This window comes from Eulemur rufifrons, chromosome 6 (assembly GCF_041146395.1).
Source record: "Eulemur rufifrons isolate Redbay chromosome 6, OSU_ERuf_1, whole genome shotgun sequence".
NCBI lineage: Eukaryota > Metazoa > Chordata > Mammalia > Primates > Lemuridae > Eulemur > Eulemur rufifrons.
Window position 1 is genome coordinate 59511045 of NC_090988.1, and position 27648 is coordinate 59538692.

Genomic DNA, 27648 nt, shown 5'->3' on the forward strand with positions numbered 1-27648 from the left:
CTTACACATGGCCTCTCCAGCATGGAAGACCCAGAGTAATAAAACTTCTTACATGGCAGAGTTCCCCAGAGTAAGCCTACCTGAGAATTGGAAAAAGCTGCATAGCCTCTTCTGAACTAGCCATGAAAGTTACATAGCCTCACTTCTCGTATAGTCTGTTGGCTGAAATAGTGATAAGCCCGCCTAGATCCAGGGAGAGTGGACATAAACCCACATCTTGATAGAAGTGTCAAAAATTTTGTAGAAATGTTTTAAAATCACCACAGCAGCAAATTGAAGCCTACAGGAAACAGAAACATGACCCAAGAAGAATTAAAAAACTTGAATAGATCAAATGCCATAGAAAAGATAGGAAAAGTGATTAAAGATCAGCCATTAAATAAATGCATCTGGTAGTTACACAGCTGAATTCTATGACACTTAAAGAAGAGAAGTGTAATGTTATTTAAACCATGGGCTCTTAAATTTTAGTGAGCATCAGAATAACCTCACCAGCTAGTAAACATGTAGATTCTGGGGCTCCATCCCCAGATTCTGAGTCCAGTAAGTTTAAAGCGTGGAATGAGGATCTACATTTCTAACAAGCATACAAGTGATGCTGATACCACTTACCCACAGAATACACTTTGAGTAGCAGTGATTTATACCAGGAGCTAGCAAACTATGGTTAGTGGTCAAATCTGGCTGTCACCTGTTTTTATAAATAAAGTTTTATTGGAATACAGACATGTTCATTCATTTGCATATCATCTATGTTTGCTTTTGCACTATAATGGCAGACTTGAGTAGGTGTGACAGAGACGATATGCCCCACAAGGCCTAAAAGACTTACCATCTGGCCCTTTACGAAAAACGTTTCCCACCCCCTGCCCAAACCACTACCTTATTTTACCTCATTCTACCTCAATATATTTTCCCTTTTCCAAACTTCAGACTTTTTGGACCTTCAGCTGACATAATCATTCTTAAGGTTAAGGTGCAAAACTAGTAAGACAAATAGCTTTCATCTCATATGCTATCTGAGCTCAGTTAGCAATAACCTGGATCACTACACTGAAGAGGAAGTGAGACTGCCCAAGCTCAGTGGGAAAGAATGTTGCGATTGATTGGAGATGTCCACCATGGGCACTGAAAGGGTAACTTGCAGCATGCATGCTGTACAGTTGCTGAGCCTGACTGTAAAATATATAAAGTTTAAGGCTCTTCAAAAAACTGTTGAATAACTGCAACAAAATATGGACATAATGCACACATTTTTAACTGCACCATTAAAAATACATCATATTTTGCTCCAAAGGCTGTGGAAGTTATTGTAATAATATGCAAATGCTTCACATTCATAAAAAAGTAGAGAAAATAAAATCATTCTGTGATTTTATCAGAGTATAATACAGGCCAATTTTGTCATGTTTGTACACAAGATTTCTGAGATTGATGTCTGCTCTTGAAAGAATACTAATAATGTTTCAAATGCTATGAGCCTATATTTTATCAGTTGAAAATGTCTCTATTATTAAGATATCTTTCAAAGATCCTAACTCTAATCTTTGGGGTATTGTTTGCACATTAACACCATTTTCCCATAATGTTAGTTCCAAAACAGTAGCCCAGGACATATCAATAATAGAAATTATTAATATATTTTAAGATTTGCATATTTACATTATTATTTAAAAGAAAAAAATGTTTGTTATTCTAGGCAAAAGAAAAATGGCACAAGAAAATATATGTATATGTTTGTTATCCTAGGCAGACGAAAAACTGCAGATGAAAATTTCTGATGTAAGAAATAAATACCAAAACCCAGTAAAGCCAGACATAAGCAGCAGGGCTGCCAAAGAGAGCACTGCTGCTGGAGGCACGAGAGAATTAACCCTAGAGAAAGATCCTAGAAGAATGAGGCAAGGATCGGCCAGGTATACCCAGATGTGGAGTTTTTCTCACCATTGTAGTCCTCACATGAACCAAGCCTGGCACATAGAAAAATATTTATGGAAGGAAGGATAGAAAGCATGCAAGATAAAAGTGAGGGAAGGCAGAAGTTCACACCAAAAAACCAGAGCTTTCTAAACCATTCCAACAAAGCTGTGGCTCCATTCTAATTACCAGATGGTGGTTGTACGTAACAGTTGGGGATGGTGACTGGTAGTAAATAAGTTTTTCCATCAAAAATGAAGATGACTGAGGAATCAGCCTGCAGCTGCCAAAGGACTGACTTGCTAAGGACTGGAGCAGCTTTGCAAAGGACACACAGGCTCTTAACACAGGAGAAGCAAGTGTTTGTCTCCTCCAGTTTCATATGCACTGGCTCTAAATATTATAAAGACAACCATACACCCAGGAAAAATAAAGATCCCTGAGACTTTTAACCTTGATAAGCAAGATGAAGTTTTAGTTATTATATGGTTTTGTTTATGGTTTTATTTATTTATTATGGTTTCAATTATTAAATGTTTTCTCTGGTAACCCTGTATCAATAATACTTAGTAAGAGGCAAGGAGGATGGGCAGAATAGCTGCTGTACAGCTGATGATATTTATCCAGGCATGCTGGGTGAAATGTATCAACAAAGCAAGATAATTCCAAATCTAACACAGAATCTTTCAGAATTAGGGAGTGTATGTTTATGACCCAAAACTGTAAATCTCCTGAAAATATAGGCCAAAAATGTGTACATGTGGCATTTTTCTGAGAAGAGATTCCAGTACTTTTATCAGAGTCCCAAAAGGATTCAAAACCCATTCCATTCTCCCAAAATATTAAGAACCACACTGCATTGTTTTTATAAACTATAGGTCATTTGTAGGGCATACATTTTAAAATTAAATAAAATAGAAAGTATAAGACAGTAACACTGGTCATAAGGGTATTATTTCTTCAAACTTGCTCCATCAGCTGTGTGTGTGTGCATGTATAGCAAGGTAAATTTTTTCATACTGAGGTCTGGGTCAAAAAAATTGGAAAGTCACTGTTCTAAGGCATTCAAAATAGTAGATTCAGTGAGTTGTCAAGAATTCAACTTTGTAAAAACAATTAAGTCATCTGCATTACCATTACGTGATCCGTGGTTCCAGTGGGCATTATACTGTCTCGAGTGTCATATGATCCACCAAAATGAAACTGCTATTATTACAAAACCACGATCTACAATACTCAGAAATGAAAGTGTATCTCTACAAGGCCCTATTGATCTTAAGGAGTCCAGGGACTACGCAGAGGTTGCCACTGAAAGAACTCTGCACACCAGGTGTCTCTGAGAAAATATTAAATATTGAGTGAAATGTTTAGGAATGAAAAGAGTGCAAATATTTCCCTGAGATAATGGAGTCCTCTAAGTACCTTGGAAAGTTATCAGAAAAGAAAAGTCATCCCTGAACCCAGGAGTTCAAGGCTGTGGTGAACTATAATCATGCCACCGTATTCTAGCCTAGGGCACAGACAAGACCCTAATCCTTAAAAAAAAAAAAAAAAAAAAAGTCATCCCTAAACCTGGTCTAAACCTGGCATAGCAACAATGAGTTTTAGAAAAATGATTTTCTTTACACAAAAGAAATAAAAGAGCATAGACATTCTGCCCTGACTGCTTGGGTATAGGAGTGTCACTCTAGTTCAATTACAACAGTGTCTGATAGTATCTTCTGTTCTCTTCTAAGCTTCAATATAAGAAACGTAAATGGTCCAGGTGTTGAGATACTGGGCTTATTGTCTAAAATATTACTAAAGCACTTTACAGGTTTGAGTAGTCCCAGTCAACACAAAAATTTGAAAAGTTATTAGGCTCTACACCAGACCACGACCCAACCTACAAAAGAGTAGAAGTTATCCTCTCAAATAGGTTCCGACTTGGGGTTCAAGTATACCTGAGATCAAAGCAAAGTACCATACTGAGATTCCCCATTCCTCTTCCCCTCCTTGGCTCTCAGAATGCTCACTGCAGAAACTGCCTAACACAGGAAAAAAGATATACAGATACTGACACACAGGGATTCCTTCCCCACAACCCCCAGAAAAAAAGCTTAGATCCTCACCAGGTCACTTTCACTATTTGACACAGAGCTTCTGATAGAATTTTTTAAACATCTCATTCTTAAATAGGAAAAGACAGGCAAAGATAGCAAGACAAGACTCAAAAGTGAAAGAGAACAAAACAGATGCAAGAAAAAGAACTCAAAGAATACAGAAAGAGGGCCAAGAGCAGAATTATACACATGTATAAAATATCCTCTGAGAGTTAAAAGAAGATATCAAATCCATGAATTAAGAAGCTACATAAAAGAACATTCAGAAACTAGAAAATTAAACTTAAAATTTTAAAATAAAAAATTAAGCAAAGGCGTTAGAAGAAAAATTGGGGGATGTCTTGGAAAATAGACAAAAACGATAAAAAGATAGAAAATGGGAGTGAATAGATGAGAAAATTAAAGAATTGGTCCAAAAGGTCTAATATTTGTATAACAGGAGTTCATGCAAAAAAAAGGGGGGGGGGAGGCGGATAAAGAAAATAAAAAGGAAGAAATTAGAAAAAAATACAAATAAACCTTCCTAGTAGTTAGGAACATGAATTTACAAATTGAAAGGGCCCACAAATTTCACAGCAAAATTAATTTTTTAAAAAATCTGCATCAATAATCATAGTAAAAGTTCAAAACACCAAGAATAAAGAGAAGAAAGATTGGTGGGGGGACTTCACAATGGAGGGATTAGTCTGATGTCATCTCAACCTATTAATTAACATTAGCTTCATCAAAAAAGGTAGGACAACCAAGGGCCGCGTGCAGTGTCTCACACCTGTAATCCTAGCCCTTTGGGAGACTAAGGTGGGAGTACGGTTTGAAGCTAGGAGTTCAAGACCAGCCTAAGCAAGAGCAAGACCTGTCTCTACAAAAAATAGAAAAACTAGCCAGGCATGGTGGCGTGCACCTGTGGTCCCAGCTACTCGGGAGGTTGAGGCAGGAAGATCGCTTGAGCCCAGGAATTTAAGATTGCAATGAGCTATGATGAGGCCACTATACTCTAGCCCAGGTGACAGAGTGAGACCCTGTCTCAAAAAAAAAAAAAAAGTAGGATAATCAGACACAGTTATGTGCTCATAATGTGATACAATAGGAAATACACAACACCAGCTAAGAGGTATTATTGTTTAACAATTTAACTAGAATTTAATCTAAATACCAGTACATTTTTTATCTTTCAGTATAAAATTTTTGTTTGGCTCTTCTTTATATCTTCTATTTCTACACTGAGATGTTCCATTTTTTTCTTTTGTTTCAAGTGTGTTCATAATTGCTCACTGAAGCATATTCACCATGGCTGCTTTAAAAGTCTTGCCAGGTAATTCTAACACCTGTGTCATCTCAGTATTGGTGTCTGTTATTATCTTTTCTCATTCAAGTTGAAATTTTCCTGGTTCTTGGTATGAAGAGTGATTTTCTATTGTATGCTGAACATTATTATTCAGACTAACATGAGGGGGAAAATGGGCATGCAACTGATGAGTCAGGGGTAGTTTCCTTGAGTAAAAAAAATTATTAGGGTAATAATAACAAAATATAGTACTTATATAGCACTTATTATGTGTCAGGCACTATACTGAGTATTTTATACATATTAACTCATTTAATACTTACAACAACCCTATGAAGTAAGCACTATAATTGTCTGCATTTTACTAACGAAGAAACCAAGGTTTAGTAACTTGCCTACCGTCACACAACTAGCAAGTAGCCAAACTAGAATACAAATCCAAACAAAATCTTCCTCCAAAGTCCATGCTCTTGAAATCACGATGCCATAATGCCCCTACTGTACTTTTATTTATTACTGTATTTCTATTTGTGTAAACATGTCATTGTTTTCCTATACACACAGATGGAAACTTTTAAGAGTGAATCTTGTCATTTGGTAGTCATAAATATCATTTTTATAGATTACTTTGTTGCCACTAACTAAAGAAAAAAATCAACAGGAGGAATTTTCCTAGAAAAACAAAGGGCTAGGTAGTTTCCCATAAATTTTGCAGAGTGATCCAACCTGACAAAATGTGTTCTCTCCTACACTAGTGTTTGGTGCTCAATGAATGCTTATTGAATGAATGAATGAATGAATGAACACACATGTATGCATGTCTCTACAGATTGAAAGAGGAACAGGATGTCTACTCCTTTTAAAAGATGCTAAAAAGGAACATATAGAGAACTATAATGTCCTAATAGAGTTCTTCAAAGTCAAGGGTCAGGAACTCGCTGTTTCAGGCGATTATTATAGGCCAATGAACCACTGCTGTCTGGCAAACTAACCATTCTGACAACAGGAGGGTATCTTAAAACTAAGAGGAATATTTGCTAATATAATGATATATACCAGGGTGTGTACGTTTAAGAGTTGTCCAGAATCTCTTCTTCTCTTAAAGTGCAACCTATCCAAGAAACATCAGACCTCGCCAGTAAGATTTTACTATTGTATGACTTGGAAAGTTTACAGAAAAGGAATTCTGGGGAAAAATATCAGTAATGACTTTCTAAAAAAATACAATTTTAGATAGTTTTGTTTAAAAAACAAAAATGCAAATACAGGTAAAAAATTAAGATTCTCGCCTGGGCGTGGTGGCTGACACCTGTAATCCTAGTACTCTGGGAGGTCAAGATGGGAGGATCACTTGAGGTCAGGAATTTGAGACCAGCCTGAGCAAGAGTGAGGCCCTGTATCTACTAAAAATAGAAAAATTAGCTGGGTGTGGTGGTTCATGCCTGTAGTCCCAGCTACTCAGAGGGCTGAGGCAGGAGGATCGCTTGAGCCCAGGAGTTTGAGGTTGCTGTGAGCTAGGCTGACACCATGATACTCTAACCCAAGTGACAGAGCAAGACTCTGTCTCAGAAAAAGAAAAAAAAATTAAGATTCTCCACTAGCTCATTATCATAGAGACTTACATTGCTATCGAGCCCAGCCCTCCAGGGACTTGATGGCAATCTCTGGACACTATGCTGTATCTCAAAAGTTGTTCTCACAGCAGAGGTGATGGATCTTGCCCTGGTCTGATGAAGCCATGAGTGATCATTTGGGAGGAGAGTGTATCAGTGAATAAAACGAGGGAGTAAGCCAGTTGGCCAACATGAAGATTAAATACTGACCTGGAAACTCACTGTAACTAAATTCTCAGCAAAAACAGCTTATATTCTAAAAACAGGTAGCAATCTTTTCACCTTCAGGCTGAAGCAATGGAACACCCCAAAGCATCAAAACCAAAAAGAGTAAACTACCCAATAGTTTTGGAATGCAACAGGACAACAAAAGATTTGGAGTATCTACTGTAACTCCTTCTTTATGTTAAAGAATGATCCTTTGCAACTAACGCAATAATTACTCAGCATTAAGATAGTTATGTGATCTATTTGGCATTTAACTATCATGAGATAGCTAATTCACAACTAAACTGTAATACACAAATAGAGGCCAATATAAATTTTAAGCTTCTATAAATTAATAATCTTTGCTGTATCATCTTTCAGTGAGCCACAAACTAAAGGATAGATTATATGTTCAATTTAGGTCCAAAATCCCTAGTATACTGTTGGTGGGAATGTAGATTGGTAGAGCCATTATGGAAAACAGTATGGAGAGTACTGAAGAAATTAAAAATAGAACTATCATATGACCCAGAATCCATCTTCTGGGTATGTATCAAAAAGAGATGACATCACCACCTTGTAAAAATATCTGCACTTTCATGTTCGTTGCAGCATTATTCAAAAGATCCAAGACATGGAAACAACCTAAATATCCACCAACAAATGAATAGATAAAGAAACTGTAGTATATATATACAATGGAGTATTATTCAGCCTTAAAAAGTAAGGAAATCCTGCCATTTGCCACAACATGGATGGACATAGAGGACATTATACTAAGTGAAATAAGCCAGATGCAGAAAGAAAAATATTGCATGATTTCACTTACACGTAATTAAAAAAAAAAGAGCCAAAATACACAGAGACAGAGAATGAAACAGTGATTACCACCAGCAGGCTGTGGGCAGGGGTGCGGGGGTGGTGGCAGTGGTGGGAGAAGAAATTAAGAGATATGGGTCAAAGGATAGAAAATAGCAGATTTGTAGGGAGAACAAATTTAGAGATCTAATGTACAACATGAAGACTAAAGTTAATAAAATTGTATTACGGATTTTTGTTAAATAAGTAGGTTTTAGCTGCTCTTATCACAAAAAAAGTAATTATGTGAGATGGTAGATATATGAATCTGCTTCACTATAGTAACCATTTTACTATCTATATATATCCCATTATACTATCTATATGTTATAAGCATCAAATATACACAATAAAATTTATTTTTTTAAAAATTTAGGTTCAAAACAACATTTCACAATGGAACATAGATGAAGCAATTAAGGGTCTCTAAAGAATTCAGTTATTGTATCTTTAAAATATGAATTGGATTAAATTATATCAATTACTTGAGAAATGTGTACATTTCAATGAGCGTATTATTTAAAAACTGACCTAATTTACTAATGAAAGAACAAGAGGCTTTTCAAATCTTTCCTTCTCCATAGAGGGTTTTTAAAAAATAGTTATCGGTTTCTTGACTCAGTACTATAATACAGTTTTACATTCCTTGCTTTATCTGCAGAAGCAAGATAACTCAGTAGCTATTGTCCAGGTAGATTTTCATTTCACCCAGACCATAGTTTTACACAAAGTAAATTTCCTAACTTCAGAGAACTTAACAACTAATCCTAATCAGAAACTCTCAGACAATGCCAAGAAAAAAAACCTAATGAATGAAATTCTGTTTAAGTACAGTATGAACAACTCCTTACAAAATAGCTTTTTTCATCAACTCCAGTGCATTAAGTACATTCCTTGCATATCTTTATATCACTGTATATTTTGAAATAAAAATATATGAAACTATACAGTCCTAAATTAGTTGCTATTTTACTTTTCATTTGTTTCAAATGTTTCACAACTTAAGACCGATATTACAAGCCCCTCCAAAAGACTCAAATAGTATTAAAATACTACTTTCAATTTAAAGGGTAAGATATCTGGAAAATTAAGGTCACAATGTTAGAGAGTCTAATGGAGTATGGATTTCTGCTTGAAGTACTTCAACCAGAAACCTCAGCAATCTTAAATTTGTCTCTCCTGGATACAATAAGTTTTAAAGCTTTGAATGAATTTTCAGACTATGTTTCACGTCTCTCATAACTTCAGAAAAGGATGCAGCAGAGAAGCAAAGAGAACAGTCTCTAATAATGGAATTTTTACACAGTACCAATAAGTTATAGAGCCTTTAAAACAAAAGATGAAGAAGATCATTCTTAAAGGAGCAAAAATAACAGGTCTTAGGTTTCTTTGTAAGAATTTGTTCTTAATACAAAGTACCTTTCAAAAGATCAAGAAATAGTGTAGGTTCTTTGATTCAAGATATCATAAATGTTACAGAATTATGATTAAATCAACTTCTAATTTTTTTAAATGTAAGTGTTTTCAGTATTTCTATGATAAATACAGCTGTTCCATATACCATTACAAAACCTATGTTAATTTTCAGATAAGGCACCACCCAGGAAATATTGACAGACAAAATCACATGAAATATATACAAATTTGAAATAGAGAAACAACATAAAATACATTTTTTTAATGTGCTTTCAAAATGTTTGTCATCTAAACCAGTGTTTCTCGAACAGGAGCGATTTTGCCTCCCAGGGGACATTTGGCAACGTCTGGGGACATTTTTAGTTGCCACAACTGGGGGAGTGCTACTGGCATCTAGAGGGTAAGAAATGAGGGATGCTGCAAAACATCTACAATGCAGAGCAACCCCACAAAAAAGAATCATCCAGTCCAAAATGTCAATAGTGCCAGTGTTGAGAAATCCTGAACTAAAACAATCCCAAGCACATGATCAAGTATGCTTGAATTATGAAAAAATACTTGCTGAATGAATGAATTTTAATAAATGAAAAGATTTAGTTTCTACTTTTTATAGCTTATTATCTCCATCAGTTTGATGCTGTCCAATACAGACTCTGTTTCTGTTCTCAAGATCTTTATCTACTCATTCATCAGATTCTTCTATGGTGCCAAACATAACCAAACAGATGAAAAATCACATATCCATTAAAGATCTTGCCATATGATACTGTTCTAAGGAATCTAAAAGAGGGACATATATTGGCCATTTAATTGCCATTCAAATTAGCAAGTCAAATCATTTCAAATGTCTTCAGTGATTAAGAGCTTAAAAATATGTTTTAACTATAGAAATTAAAACACTATTATTCTATTTAGCCACATTTGTTGATTAACCAAGATATTTCAATTTGCAAGTCAAGACCAAATAACTAAAACGGAAATACTCTTTAGAAATACTGCTTGTGTGAACAATGCATCTAGAAAAGGTTAAAAGGCCCACATGATGTTTCTAAATAGCAATTCACAATTTATAATTCAAAATAATCTTAAAGAAATTTTTAAAACTATGGTGTTCCTTATTTAATATGAAAACTGCCCCCCAGAATGGAAGTCAGGGTTTTATTAAGATGTCTAATTTTATCCAGATTTACATGTATCCTTAATTATTATCTAGTTATTGATTTTATTAATAATACTTAGAATGATGATTGTCTCTCAAAGGAAAAATTATGGATAATTTTTATTTTTGCTTTGTAGCTTTTAAAATTTTTTTCAGTTGTTTTACTACATAAATAATAATTTTGTAAATAAAGGGAATGATATATTCAAAGAAAAAGAGCCTCTGATAACTCATATATACTCATTAATTTATATAGATTCATTATTACAAGGTTAAATTTCAAGAACAATAGTTAATCATAAAGATATGGAACACCCAGATGAGTTCCCTTTAAAGAACCTACCATTTATATAACGGGGAAAAGTGAATATAACTAAAAGAGACTGATAAAGAAATGCTTCTAGCCAAAACAATAATATTAAATGAATTACAAATACTAAGTCAATCATAAATGTTTACACATTATTCTGCTACTGTACTTTGTTATAGTTGTCCTTGGAGACAAATGTTTCTACAAGAAATATATCATTGCCTCTTATATTTAAATATTGCCCTGAGAAAATGTTATTCCAATATGAAATACTCTAAGAATTGCATCAGCTAAAGCCATGACATAGTCCTACTTACAGTCATAGATTGAAGAGCAATCTAAAAAGGTGTTCAAATGTTTATTCAGAGAGAAGTGAAGGGCACAACTTCTCAAAGAAAAATGGTTTTTAATAAAAACTTATAAATAGGAAGTTGTCTGCCAGAAGTATAAGTCGAAATGAACCAATGAATAAGGAAATTCTTTGTGGGATTATTCTAAACTCATCAGAAGCCACATGCACTTGGAAACTCAAAACAATCAAAATAAGTACATTACTTAGACAAGCTTTCAAATCTATTTCTCCCCACTAGGAATCGACAACCAGAGAGGGTGTTGATTTGTTCTTTTCATTCTTTTTTACAGCTAAATGAGCATGCAAACCTTCAAAAGAGAGGCAAAAATAGAAATGACAGCAGTATTTATGAATCTAAAATAATCTCAGTCTTGCTGAAATGGGCAAAAAGACATAAATATCTCAATTGAGTAGTACTCTTTTATAAGAAAATATGTATTTAGGATTACTAACATTACAAAGGATTTATGTACATATCAGTCCCCTGATGCATTTGTGTAAAGATCATCAATTACTCTTTCACTAGCCACCTACAATTAACTTATAAATTCCTTTAACATATTTTTATTGAGAGCCTACCATGTGCAAGGGACTGTATTAGGCACAGTGAAAGAAGCAAAGACTCATTCTTCACAGGCTCTGGCCTCAAGAAGCTTATAAGCCTAGTTAGGAAGATAAGACATGCCCAGAAATAACTTCAAAACAAGGGAGACGAATAGTCAACACGATCTTGAGCAAAAAGAACAAGCCTAGAAGAATCACACTTCCTAATTTCAAAATACAGTCAATGTGTCACTTAAAATGGGGATACATTCTGAGAAATGCATCATTAGGTGATTTAATCATTATGTGAACATCATAGAGTTATACAAAACTGGATGGTCCAGCCTACTACATACCTAGGCTATATGGTAGAGCCTATAGCTCCTAGGCTACAAACCTGTACAGCATGTTACTGTACTGAACATTGTAGACAATTGTAACACAATGGTAAATATTTGTGAATTTAAACACATCTAAACATAGAAATGGTCTAATAAAAATACAGTACAGGTGATAAAAAATGGTATACCTGTGTAGGGCACTTATCCATGAATGCAGCTTGCAGGACTGGAAGTTGCTCTGAGGGTGTCAGTGAGTAAGTGGTGAGCAAATGTGAAGGGCTAGGACATTACTGTATACTACTATAGACTTTACAAGCACTCTACATTGAGGCAACAATAAACTTATTAGAAAAATCTCCTTCAGTAATAAGTTAACCTTCACTTACTGTAACTTTTTAAAACATACAATAGGATACAAGGTATCCACAGCAAAAGCATTCCTCAGGGAAAAATTCATAGCCTTAAACGCCTACATCAAACAGACAGAAAGATCACAAATTAACAACCTAATGTCACACTTCAAGGAACTAGAAAAAGAAGAATGGACCAAACCCAAATCCAGTAGAAGAAAAGAAATAAAGGTCAGAGCATAACTAAATGAATTGGAAAACAAAAAAAATACAAAGGATTAACAAAACAAAAAGTTTGTTCTTTGAAAAGATAAACAAAATCAACAGATTTCTTGCTAGATTAACCAAGAACAGAAAACAAGCGCCCAAATAAATAAGCTCAATTAAAAATGAAAAAGGTGACATTACAATTGATACCACAGAAATACAAAACATCATCCATAAATACTACATAAATCTCTACACACATAAACTAGAGAATATAGAGGAAATGGACAAGCTCCTGGAAACCCACAACCTCTCAAGACTTACCCAGGAAGAAAGAGAATTCCTGAACAGACCAATAACAAACAGTGAGACCAAAATAGTAATAAAAAACATCCCAACAATAAAAAAGCCCTGGATCAGGAAGATTCATAGCCAAATTCTATCATTCCTACAAAGACGACCTGGTTCACATAATATAGAAATTATTCCATAATATGGAGAAAGAAGGAATCCTCCCCAACTCAATCTATGAAGCCAGTATCACCTTGATACAAAAGCCAGGGGAGGACATAATAAAAAGAGAAAACTACAGACCAATATTCCTTATGAATATAGATGTAAAAATCCTCAGTAAAATACTAACAAACTGAATTCAATAGCACATAAAAAAATAATCCACCAGGACCAAGTGGACTTCATCCCAGTGATACAAGGATGGTTCAACATATGTAAATCGATAAACATGATTCACCACATAAACAAAAGCAAAAACAAAGATCATATGATCATCTTAATAGATGGAGAAAAAGGAAAGACATTGGCCTAGGCAAAGAATTTATGAAGACCCCTAAGGCAATCACAGCAACAACAAAAATAAATGGGACCTGATTAAATTAAAAAGCTTCTGCACAGCCAAAGAAACAGTCATGAAATAGCTTTTTTTTTTTTAATGAATATTCAGTTTTGGACTGTGTTTTGGCACTTCATATTTATCCAACCATTGTGCCAAATGCTTGAGATTGTAAAAAAGAATTTTCCATCACACATACAATATGGTATAGATATAGTTCACCTTTATGTTGTAACAGCAAAGAAAAGCAAACTTCAAGATGATTTCTCTTAAGACGCTTGTTTAATTTATGTGGTACCCATCTATCCAGCTTCTTTACCTTTCCAATTTGTTTCAAATGGTCCAATATTGTTGGAATAGTAATGTCAGACCTTGATGCTAATTCACACAGGTTGAGATGGATTCGCTTTCACTATAGATTTAACTCATCATTATACATCTTGGTCCAGGTCATCCACGTGGCTTATTTTCAATATTAAAATCACCAGAACAGAACTTCTCAAACCATCAATGTACTGTGCGTTCATTAGCCACATCCTTCCCAAACACTTCGTTGATATTTACAGCTGTATGCACTGCATTGGGTCCACGATGGAACTCATATTCAAAAATAACACGAATTTTTGACTTATCCATAGTTTCACAAAAATTGCTCTAAAAAAAATTTGCAAGATAACACAAGCCAAAATGTGCATTTGAAGGACTAAGGATGTGCCTTCACAATAAAAATAAAATGTGAAATGTCAAAGATATCAACTGTCAAACCTAGTACTTAAGGAAATCAGATATTTCATACTTAATAAACTAATATAATCAAAACAGCATGCTACTGGCATAAAAAGAGACACATTGACCCATGTAACAAGATGGAAAGCCCAGAAATCAACCCACACATTTATAGTCAACTGACTTTTGACAAAGGTGCCACGAACATACAGTGGGGAAAGCACAACCTCTTCAATAAATTGTGTTGTTAAAACTGGAAATCCACATGCAGAAGAATGAAACTGGATCTTTATCTCATGCTATATACAAAAATTAACTCAAAATGGATTAAAATATAAGACCTGAAACTATAAAACTACTAGAAGAAAACATAAGGGGACAGCTCCACAACATTAGACTGGGCAATGATTTTTTTATATGATCCTGAAAGCACAAGAAACAAAAGCAAAAATAGACAATTGGGATTGTATCAAATTGAAAACCTCCTGCACAGCAAAGGAAATAATTAGCAAAATGAAAAAGCAACCCACAGCATGGGAGAAAATATTTGCAAACCACACATCTGACAAGGGTTTAACATACAAAATTATAAGGAATTCAAACAATTCAATACCAAGAAAATAAATAACCCAATTTAACAATGAACAAAGGACCCAAATAGACATTTCTAAAAAGAAGACATACAAATGGTCAACAGGTCTATGAGAAAATGGTCAACATCACTAATCATCAGGTAAACGTAAATTAAAACCACAATGAGATATCACCTCACACCTGTTAGAATGGCTATTAAAAAAAAGATAAAAGATAAGTGTTGGCAAGGATGCAAAGAAAAGAGAACCCTTATACACTGTTGGTGAGAATGTCAGTTAGTATGTCACTATGGAAAACACTATGGAGGTTCCTCACAAAGCTAAAGATAGAACTACCATATGATCCAATCCCACTCCTAGGTATGTATCCAAAGGAATTGAAATCAATATGTCAAAGGGATACCTGCACTCCCATGTTCACTGAGGCATTATTCACAATTGTCAAGATATGGAAACAACTTTAGTGCTCATCAGCAGATGAATGGATAAAAAATGTTGTATATATACACAATGGAATACTATTCAGCCTTAAAAAAGAAGGAAATCCTGTCATTTCTGATGATGTGGATAAACCTGGAGGACATTACATTAAGTAAAATAAGGCAGACCCAGAAAGACAAACACCAGGGCCTGTCTCCCAGGGGATTGTTGGGGTCCCTCTTCTCCTAAGCCAGGTGAGAGACCAAGCCCAGTTCTTGAGGGTCATCAGGACTGTCATGAGCTGGACAGCCTTGTTTTCCTACCTCAGATATTTGGGGGAAAAAATACAAATGCCACATGATCTCACTTATATGTGGAATCTTAAAAAGTCAAAATCATGGAGTAGAGAGTAGAATAATGGTTACCAGAGGCAGCAATGGAGAATAGGTAGTTGTTAGTCAAAGGATACAAAGTTTCAGTGAAACAGGAAGAATAGGTTTTGAGATCTATTGCACTGCAGGGCAACTATAGTCAATAATAATGAACTGTACATTTTGAAATAACTAAGAGTAAATTTCAAATATCTCACCACAAAAAATAAATCAAGTGCTGAATATAACTAGATTGTTCTAATCATTCCACACTGTATACATGTATCAAAACATCACATTGTGCCCCATAAATATATATAATTATGATTTATCAATTTAAAATAATATTGTTTTTTTTTAAAAAAAAAAAAAAGAAGAAGGGATAAGTGCCTAAAGAACAGTGAAAATAAAATGCCATAAGAAGACAGAAGAAAAAGAAGTTAATTCCACCTGGGCAATCAGAAAAGACATTGAGATTGAATGATAACATTTGAACTAGGCCTGGAGAAAGAAAGAGAGATGAACAGGAAATTTTTACAAAGAGGTAAAGGATTGTAAGGGAATAGAAACAATGCAAACAAAAGTGGGCATTTGAGAAAGCACCGATGCTCATCCAGAAGTTCTGTTGACTAACAGAGAGTACTGTAGAAAGAGGAGCAATTAAAGTTGAAGTAGGATATTGAAACTAGGGAGGGCCAACCTAGTTTGGGAGGGCTTCACCATGAGGCTGAGAAGTCTGGATTTTATTGGGTAATTCGAGGGCTGGTAAAGATTTCTGAGCAGGAAAAAGCATTATCAAAGTTGTGCTTTGGAAAGATCAATCTAGCAGTAATTGAAGTAACTGAACATCAATCAAATGCAGATGATATAGCACAGTGAATATAATGTAAGCCTGCAGGAATTCAGGAATTCATTTATAAAAATGTAATTTATATGTATCTTTTCAGTAACACAGCTCTATAAACTGTCTTGCTCATAGACTAGTACCTAATTATATAAGCATCTAAAAAGGTCATAAGTACTATAAAATGATATCACAAAACCTCTTGCCTCTGCCTGGAAATCCTTCCACCCCCTTTCCCTTCTGGTAAACTCCTATCCTGCAGGTTTCATTTAAATGTCACTTCCTCAGAAAGGCCTTTTTTAAATCACTTTTCCAAATTGGGTCCCCCTGTTTCTCTCTTCCAAAGGAACTTGTACTTTTTCTTCATAGCACTTACTACAATTTATAATTATATATTTTGGTCACTAGTTAACTAAAGTCTATCTCCCCAACTAGATTGTAAGAGGAAGGACTGTGTTTTTCCTCATCATTGTAGTCTCCAGAGCCTAAAATGATATACCACATAGTAGGCACCTAAAAAATATTTATTCTATGAAGAATGAATGGTGCTCACTTCAGCAGCACATATACTATTGATAAAATTGGAATGATACGGAGAAGATTAGCAAGACCCCTGCACAAGGTCGTGCAAATTCGTGAAGCATTCCATATTTTAAGAAAAGGAATTAATGAATGAAGAAGAAATGAACAGATTTTTAAGGTCACCACTGTAATGCCCCTCTTTGTTAAATGTACTTACTATTGGCTAAGATACTTTCTTTCAAAGAGAAAATTAAAAGAAACCTTAAATTTCAAATTAAAGCCAAATTCCTATGTGCTAAAATCATAATAAAAGTCTATACTTCTACAAAGAAAACTTTAAAGCAAATATTCAAGTCAAAATATACATTCCTGTATCTCCTATTTACAGAAATAATTCATGGTGCAACTACTAAGTGAACTAGAATAAGGAACAGAATCTGAGTACAAGAAAAGCATTCTAAGATGTAAAGAAGGCAATTATAGACTTGTAACTCCTTGATCCATGCATATCTTATTAGAAACTCAAAAACAAACTTCAACATTCAATGAGAAAGATTTTACTTTAAATTAAATCATAACTGGAGTATATAAAAACCCTCAATGAAAGATAACTAAGGGTTTTTGGGCAAATAATTCATTTCCAAATACTAAATAATTGATTTTCAGTCACATGCTATTTGTACCTATGTCCTTCACACCACAAACTTGACGCAAGGTTTTCTTCATATAATAATAAACATATAGAACATTAGCAATATAATGGGCCTAAGTCATAGAAGTCCAAAGGAGTTCAACATGAGGCATTTGGGACCTTATCTCAAGATGCAGCCCTTTGCAAAATTTTAATTTAGAAAATCACCCAATTCACTAGTGTGCATGAACTCAGAAGGCCTAAACAACTACCAGTAAGGAACTAAAGAAGTTGATTTAAAACTAGAAATGTTAAGCTAACTTGGTACAATGGAAAAACTGCAACAAAAGGACAAATATGATTCCGATCATTCATTTGGGGGGTATTTGTGCAACTGAATTTTGCAAATCAGATGCATTACATAAACTTAAAATGAAAGGAAAAGAAAGACCAGCATAAATCTGTTCAAGGAGGCAGTTAGTTTTACCACAAGGAAACACCTATGTTCCTAAAAATCACTACAGTATGCAAAAATAACACAGTAGAAAACATAGGGCATATGGGGGAAATGTAGTTAGGGACACAACACTCCAAACCTTAGGCAGTGACACACACACACAACACAGGAATGAAATAAAAGCTGCAGCACAGTTTTATACATGTTAAATTGTTAGGAAATTTAAATATGGCACCTTACCTTGAAAAAGACCTGAAGTTTGCTTGTGGGTATGAGTGTTGGAAAGGTTGTAGCTTGCGAGTTAATTGTGACGTGGTGGAAGGAAGGTTATCTGAAATCAGAGAGAAAGCTGTGACACCAGTTGAGGGTGGGTGTGGCTCATAATACACTGTGAACTGAGGCAGCTGGTAGATATTCTAGGTGTGTGCATGTGTCCGTTGTGTGTGTTCCTACACAGCTCGGTTCAAATGGGCATGGTATTCTGTGTTCACCTGGTGTTTCTCACGGACAAAATCGTGCAAGGGTGAACACAAAATTTATTTATGCTCAAATTGTTTCCTAATATATGAATGATGTTGCAACAAATTCACATTTTCAAGACAGTTCTGTTAATAGCAGAACTGACTATGTAGATATTCAAATTCAAATGGCTAAGGCCAACTGGATACTGCAATCATCTCCCATTGGTCAAATGTCTTGAGCACAATGGAATCATAAGATTTTGAAGAATCACAGACTCTCCAATAAAAAAAAGTCACAATTTCTAAATAGATTTGTATAAATCATATGCCAAACTGAGTGGTCTGCTTGCCTCCATGAAAGTACAATCTTCTTCATAAAATCACTGCCCTTTCGGCAATAAGTATATGGTGACACAAAATCTAAACATCACTGGTAAATATAGCATTTGATCAAATCTAGTTTTTGTCTGGAATACGGGATCTTCTTTTCCTGCCATCATCAGCATTGTCATTAACACACCTTCTCACGTATTCCCAACACCTTCAGCAGCCATTGTGACAAGCAAAATGCAAAGCCAACAAACTGGCATAACCGAATTCACAAAGCTTAGCAAAGCATTTCTTCCTGACCTTGGTGACAGTTTCTAGATTGGTATCACAACAATGGCCATGTGGTAAAAATAGTACTCACTAACAGATTTTGTTTCATTTGTTTTTCATTAAGAAAATTCAACCTTAAGGAGAAATATCTGAACATCTATTTATAGCATTCATCAAGCATTATCTGTTCCATAGGCTGATAAGCATCAAGAGCTCTCAGTTCAGTACTTCATGCAAAGTAGGAGCTGACTAAATTTTTGTTGAAAAAACATTATTTGAACTTACTTGATTTGTTTTATTATTTGCCCAAAATACTTTTCTTCCCAAAACATTAAATTCCATTTTCAAAAGCAATATAGTCACCACCAGTGAAAAGATTATTTTTGTTTTTAATTACTATAAAGTTAGAAAATAATTGCTGTAATAAAAACTGGAAGAGTCCAGAGGGTATAAAATAAAAATAAAAGTCTACAGCATCTCCATTCTCCACCTCAGAGAAAAACTACTTTCAATGGTTCTTGTGTAACATTCTAAATGCACATATATAAATATAAATTATGTATTTTTTTAGTAAATAAGGTCATACTGTACCTATTCCCATGTAACTTACTTTTTCCTAAATATTATAGCCTGAGCATTTTTCCATTATATATACACACAAAAAATATATATATATTTATACATCTTTTGTTTTAATGGCTATATAATATTCCAAGGTATATAACCACTCTAAATTATTTAACAAGTTCATATCAATAGTCAAGTTAATTGTTTCCATTTTGTTTATGTCATAAATAATGCTAGAAGCAACAACCTTTTGCATCTATTATTGTATACTAAGATGAATATATTCATAGAATATATTTTTAGCAGTACTATTACAAAGATAAAGGTGTAAGCATTTACAATTTTGATAAATACCAACTTGACCTCAAGAAAGGAGATATGAGAATGCCTATTGTATCACATCCTTTGTATTAGATATTTTCAAACTTTTTCATCTTCGTCAGTTTGGTAAATGAAAAATAGCATCTCATTTTAATTTCTACTTCCTTAATTATAAGTGAGGCTAAGTATGTTTGCAAAGTTTTACTACTTTCATTTTTCTATAACATGTCTGTTCATATTGATTTTTCCTCATCTTTTTCTTGTTGACTTATCATTGATCTCTGAATATTAATGACATCAATCCTTCTTCTGTCAAATACATTGCAATTATTCTTCCCCACTTGGGTTTTTGTTCATTGATTCTTATCATGATGATTTTGCCATGCAAAACAAAAGCTTTTAGTTTTTATAAAGTCAAATTATTAATGTTTTCCTTTATGGTCACTGGGTTTATAGTTATGCTTAGAAAGACTTTCTCTATCACAAGATTATAAAACTACCCATGTTTTCTCCTTAAAATAATAATAATAAATAATAGGTAGTTTTTATTGAATGCTTACTCTGGGCCAGGTACTATTCTAAGCATCTCAAATACATTATTGCATTTAATCTTCACAACAACCCTAGTAGGTGGGTAGTATCATTATCTCCATGATACAGATGAAGATTCTGTAACTACATATGAGATTTAAACTTATCTGAGGTTGCACAGCTGGTATGTGGCACTGCCAAGATTTCAACGCAGACCAGCAAATTCATCAATGTTAGCAAATATCTGCAGACTCTCTCTCCACTAAGATAAATGAAGAGTTAATGTGCTTTTATATACCTCTACTTATTCTATCTTCCCCACTTTTTGTCTGTCATATAAATCCTTCATTCATTATTAATTTTACATTTTTGTCTCATAGTATGCACAGATATTTAGACTTGACTTAGCCTATATTTAAATAGACTCCATGTGCCCTGCCAATCCTCTCATACCTCTGCTTCTCCATTCTCAAGTTCTTTTTCTGTACTTTATCACTTAGATGATTTATTTTATTCATGAGGCAATTTAGGGGGGACTATAGGTCCTTGAATGTTTGAGAATATTGTTTGTTACATTTATGCATAAATAACAGCTTGACCAGATATCAAGTCTGTGACACTCTTTCCTACCCACACACACCCCACCAAAGCTCTAGAGACACTGTTCTACTGCCTCCTGGCTTTAGCTATTATCATGATATTTGGGGCTAGGCTGATTTGCCCCCTTTTGGGTGACTTGCTTTTTTTGCCTGATGCCTATGGGATTCTTTTTTTAATTGTGAAACACAAATAACTTCACTGTTACATGCGTACTCGGTATTGATTATCCTGTTTCAGTTTTTCTAGAACTCTGTGTCCTTTTAATCTAAAGATTACTAGTTCCTTTAATCTCTAAAGGTTTTTTCTCCATTATATATCTGAAATGTTTCTGTTCATTTGCTCTGCTCTTTTTTATTAGGCACACCGATAACACGTGTTGGATATTCTCTGCCTGTCTTTATTATATACATATTATTTTAGATAGAACTCTTAGTTTCAAGCTTATGAAAGAAGCCTACTTAAACTAGCTCAGATAAAATGAATTTATTGGAAGGACACTGGAGTACCTCATAAAACTCTAGGAAATGCATAAAGTGCAACTAGGCCTCAGGGATAAGCAGAACCATCAAGACTGTTTATCTCAACGAGGACTATTTATCTCTTGTCTCTTTTTTCTGCTGCTGTGTGTTGGCTTGGCTCCCTCTATCACAGACAGACCAACTTCCTCCACAAGGCATGGAATATGGCTGCCAACAGCTCACATCCCATGATTCTCACCGCCAGAGAGAGATTGCCTTTCTTTCCTTAATTCTAATGTTTAAAAACTCTGTATTCCCCCTTCAATTTCTTTGAGTGATATAGATGTATTTTTTTGGAAATTCTGTTTCCCAAAATAATTCTGAATCTGAAATGTACTTTATCTGTATGCCTAAAGTAATTTAGCCAACTTTGCTTTGCCAATTTTTTGCTTATTCGTTTCTGTTCATTTGCTTCTGGTCAACTGCTACAAAGCTCATTGTCATTTCTTCTTTCTTCCTCTCCACTTCACTGTAGGTTAGAAGTCAAAAGATACTGCCCCCTTAGCCTCACCCTTACCTACCTCTCTCTCTCTCTACCCTGAGATACATAGCACTGGCTCCCTTGGGGATTTTCTAGTTTCTCCCATAGCCTGTCCCAATTCTTAAACCTCATAGGATCAAGCACTTAGGGCCACCTCACTTACTTTCAGTGAAATGTGCACTCTGTTTACAATCTAAAGAGGTATGTATCAGCTTCTAGCATCCTCCTTTGATTTGATCCATATTTTACTATACTCCTTAGATACCAGTCCATAGCTTGGAACTGAGCCGTTTCCTAGTTTCATAGAATTTTATTTTTTGTTTTTCATTCTACTTGTTGATTTTGAATTAGTTTCTTGATAGGGAATATGGTTAACATGGCTTTACTTTTCTAAATATCTTCTGAATTCTTAGAAATAATAGTTACTATTAAAATTCTACTTTATGAAACTTAAAATTCATTCACTCAGCAAATATGCATGGAATGTTAACTATGTGCTAGGCACTTTGAGAGGCACTAAAGATACAGCAATGAGGGAGAAAGAAATAGTTTCTACCCTCTTGGAGCTTATGTTATATTAGGGAAGACAGACTATTATTGTAAACAAATAATCACAAGCATAATAGATCAATAAGTAAAAGATGGTTGTTTAAGCAGAGATTAGAATATCCAAGAGGTACGGATTAGATTGTTTCAGCTAGAGAATCTCTGAGCTGCTTCTCAGTTCAAGGAGAGGCAAAGACTCCTTGAAGCTCTTTTCTTTATTTTGTAAAGAGTCATAAGTTGCCTCCCATAGTGACAGATTGCAAAATGAGTAAGTACCCTGTATCTGATTAGAATAGGACCTTTCTTGGATGTATGACCCAGCAATAACTACCTTTTTTCTTAGAATAAAAAGCCCACAGGCCTTCTGGGAGTACTCCTTGGTATTCAAAGTTAGTTACTGGAGTAAATCTAACATTGCCCTAATCAAAGTCTTCTGGCAAGAATGGATATAAATGTCACCAAAAGAGTACTCACTAGGCAGGAGCAGTCTAGGTTGGTGAACCAAGCTCAGTCCAGCCCAAGTGAGCATGAGGAAGGGTGACTCCAGCCCAACCTATAAGCATGATGACAGAAGAGTATCTTTGAGGAACAATGACTAAACATATAAACACAAATTTGTACATATATGAATGTAAAATGCACATTCTGCATCTTGGGCATGTCATCACAAATACAGTTGGTAATCTGTCCCTTTGGCCTGTGCAGGACCATTCTTCAAAAGCAACAGTCTTTATCAATAACAGCTACATTATACTTATCGGATTTCCAGTTCACTCTCCACATGGTACATGGAACTTACCTTTTAGTACTCCCAGGTTCTCAGACAACACACAACATAAAGGGAGAGTCCTCAAGAAGCAGATACTGAAACTTCCTGGCAATAAAAGCACCTAGAAAATAATGTAACTAACTTGATCTAATATTAAAAGAGCTATGACTGTATCAGTATTTCCCAGAAAGAACGGCACCAGCAGAGATCTAAAGGACAGATCAGTTAGCTGGGGAAAGCAAAGAATGTATTCCAAAAAGAGGATCCACTGAGGAACTTGGCAGATTTGAAGAAATTAAATAGGACCAGTATGGCTGGACTGTGAAGTAGAAGGGCTATACTGTTGTCAGTCAAAGATGGTGAGGTAGGCCAGGGGCCATATCCTAAAGGACATAATTAGCTATTAATATATTAAAGATCTGAGGCTCTATCATACAAGCAATGCAAAGTAACAAATAAGTTCTAAGTGAACAAACAGCAGGATCATATTTTTATTTGTAAAATATGACTTTAGTTTCAGGATATAATAGAGTCTAGAATGGAAACTAGTAGGAAGGCCAATTGGAAAGCTATCTGAGAAGTAGGTATATAGATTTGGTTGTAGGGAATTTGGGGAATTCCTGTCAAATGGCTTCCTTCCCTATGAAATAGTAAGTAGGAGAGAGAGATAATTTTGAGCATTGATAGATTAAAAACAAGGATAAAGAAATTTAATCCCAAAAATCTTGTGGAAGAAAGTAGGCACTCTGGTCTTAGAGAATTCTGCTGAGACTTCTCTGCCCAGAAGGGAGTCTGGCACTTGTGGATCCAGTGTTACATTATACTGCTAGGTTAAAAATTCTGTATTATTTTGTCAAAATAAATCAAAGTTTTACCCAAGAGATTCAAAGCTATATAAAGAGAAGAACTTTCCATTTGCTTGCCCTTGTACAGTGTGTGGATGTACTCTTCCTAAGTATCACCTTCAAGCAACTTCAGAAGAAAAGAGTGAAGAAACTTGGGAAATACTTTTTGCAGTTGACCACAGATAGACCCTGGCAAGACCACAAAAGAGAGGGCCTTATTAAAAGCATTCTTAGCTGATGGACCTTTCACCATTAACCAGTCACTTAGGTCAAAAAACAAAAGATAAATGCTATTCCCCAGGTCTAGCGCCACCATCAACATGGAAGAAATGATGAAAGTCCCAGATTATAGGGGAAATTCAGCAACGGGTGCCTTTGGGAGAAGAAAGCTGACATTCTGTCCTCATCCCTTCAAAAACATATCCCAAGCAGAAAGAGATCTAGGATCAAAGCTATCTTTAAAGGACTAAAAGGTCTCAGAAGCACTGCTGCCTGCAGGTATAAAAATAAAGTGACAAAAGTATACTGACAGACCAAATTAGTGATCCCTAAACTTCCTTTTAGGTTTGCCCAGTACTCTTCCTATTAAGACTCTAGAAAGCCCTTGAAAGGGCACCTCTAGGAGTGTCATTTATGAAAAACCAAGCCAACAGAGTGAACACCTAGTAAGATAATTAGTGGATTTTAGGAAGGAAAAAAAAAAAACAACAAAGTAGTAAGAAGTACAAGAGATAGATTCACTACCATCTAATCAGTGCCACCTGGAGAATATAGGTTTTCACTGTGATTTGTAGGCAAAGGGTAAGATACTTCATATTTTTTAACAAAAATATCTCCACCCTAACCTCCCTGGAAGTTATAACCTTCTGCTTTTGTTGTCATTGAGGTTTACTGAGGGCATTAATTTCCCATTGGATATAAGCCTATGGCTATCCCTACACTGCAGGTAGCATAAAACTGGGACCAAAAAAGTACCTTCTGCATCAGAAAGCGGAGTTTCATGACTGGAGTCACAAAGCCCTGTGTTCAAATCTCAGTTCTGCCATTTACAAGCTCATTGAGCCTCAGTCATCTTGTCTGTGAAGAGGGATTAGAACCTGCCCCATAAAATTATTATAAGGAAAAAATGAGATAATGCACAAAAAGCTCTTAGCACAGTACCTCGCACATAAACAAGTACACAATAAGGGACAGGTACCATTAGAAATCATTAACTCTTATCTTTGTGTTCATTTGTTCTCTGCTGCCTTTGAAGGCTTCTTGGGTCTTAGATGCAACTTGTTTACCCAGAACCCCAACATCCTGTCTGCTTCTGCCTATCTCTATCTACAGGACTCCCTTGTCCCTCACTCTACCAACAATCCCCTGGATTTAATTGATTACTTGTCCAGATTTACAAACTCTGTTGACCCACCCCTCCCTGTCCTGACCTCTTCTGCATGTTGCCACTCATTTCCAGTGTGACCAATCTGAAGCCAAGTCAGATTGTTTCAGTTAGTTTGAAGGCTGCCTAAAAGGCTTTATTTAACCTACAGTAGCCAGAACCATCACTTACATATAACTAACATCACTGGTCAACTGATTAATTCCTCTGTACTCAGGACCCTGCTAGACTCTCCAAATATATTTAATCCCTCCAAAATATGACTTTCCTCCTTTACAAGCACAGAAATTACCTCAAAATGTTGCTTCTAAATAAAAACTCTTAGTTTCTGTATGTTAATTCAGTACCTTTTTATTTCTAAAGCTTTAGAGCTAAGAAATAAAAGTCTGTAGGTTACTTTTTTAAAAAAATTCTTAGACCCATATTGCCTTAAAATTATCACAGTATCTCTTAGTGGACACTAAATCATTTCACTGTTTCATTACTCTCTGGGTGTATTTTAAGTCCTTGACCAAATTAAGTGAGTCAAGAAAAGAAATTTGAGGCCAGGTGCAGTGTCTCACACCTATGATCCTTGCACTTTGGGATGCCGAGGTAGGAGAATCACTGGAGGCCAGGAGTTCAAGAACCTGAGCAACATAGTGAAACCCTGTCTCTACAGAAAATAGAAAAATTATCCAGGCATGGTGGCACATGCCTATAATCCCAGCTACTTGGCAGGATTGCTTAAGCCCAGGAGTTTGAGGTTACACTGAACTAGGATGAAGGCACCACTCTCTTAGCCCAGGCAACAGAGCGAAACTCTGTCTCAAGAAAGAAAGAAAGTAAGAAGAAAGAAGAAAAGAAATTTGGACCACTAGTAACCCAAAACTGGTTTAATGTTTAACATGTGGTTAATTTAGAGGCAACAAATAAAGATCAAGGTCACTATGCCAGAAATCTCACAGGATATCTTGATTACATTCTGCAAATAGAATCTATTGAGCTATTATTGCCTTATAATAGTCATATATGCTTTTCTTACTATAAATGTCTCATTATGTTTCTTTTTTTTTTTTTTTTCTTTTTTTTTTTTTTTTGAGACAGAGTCTCACCCTGTTGCCCAGGCTAGAGTGAGTGCCGTGGCGTCAGCCTAGCTCACAGCAACCTCAAACTCCTGAGCTCAAGCGATCCTCCTGTCTCAGCCTCCCGAGTAGCTGGGACTACAGGCATGCGCCACCATGCCCGGCTAATTTTTTTCTATATATATTTTTAGCTGTCCATATAATTTCTTTCTATTTTTAGTAGAGGTGGGGTCTCGCTCTTGCTCAGGCTGGTCTCGAACTCCTGAGCTCAAACGATCCGCCCACCTCGGCCTCCCAGAGTGCTAGGTCATTATGTTTCTGATTCAAAATTTATTCTGCTACCCAAGTCTCTTTCATAACACACTACTTACTTTAATGCAGTCAACTTGAAATTTTGCACTTCTAAGAGAGAAAGCAGACAATATTTATATTACCAGGTGATAGACTGACCTCTAGTGGCAATTCTTAAAATTACTAAACAAGCTTGGCAAGATCTTTAATACAAACAGCTGTCTAACCTACAACATTGTTAAAATAATGTTTAAAACACTGATAATAAAATGTACTTCTTAGTCATTTCAAGCTAGGCAACATGGAATAAGGTTAAGAGCAGAGACTCTGGTTCATGGCTCGCCTCTGTCATTTTCGTGCCGTGTAATATTTACCTGTTTCCTCATCTGTAAAATGGGAAAACCTACTTCATGGGGTTAACGTGAAGATCAAATAAGTCAAAATATGAAAAGTATCTAGAACACTGGTACATAACTCAGTGATATAAAATTATTTGTTATTATTTGTGGCTGGAAAAAATTATAGCTAGAGGCAAATCATAATTTCAGAAGATATAAAGAAAAGTAAAAGAGTCCTTATAGGAATACATTTCTTTA

At 35.2% G+C, this 27648-nt stretch overlaps 1 protein-coding gene and 2 non-coding genes across 11 annotated transcripts in view; 2 read left to right on the forward strand and 1 right to left on the reverse strand.

The window, feature by feature from the left end:
- The window catches only part of STK33 (serine/threonine kinase 33), a 148466-nt gene that overhangs the window by 100432 nt on the left and 20386 nt on the right, over positions 1–27648 (reverse strand). The gene's annotated exons all lie outside the window — the stretch shown is intronic.
- Positions 15457–15583, forward strand: LOC138385628 (small Cajal body-specific RNA 20). The gene has a single exon (XR_011233848.1). It is a non-coding gene; the product is annotated as a small Cajal body-specific RNA 20 (non-coding RNA).
- On the forward strand, positions 17010–17119 carry LOC138385557 (U6 spliceosomal RNA). Its single transcript, XR_011233787.1, has one exon. It is a non-coding gene; the product is annotated as a U6 spliceosomal RNA (small nuclear RNA).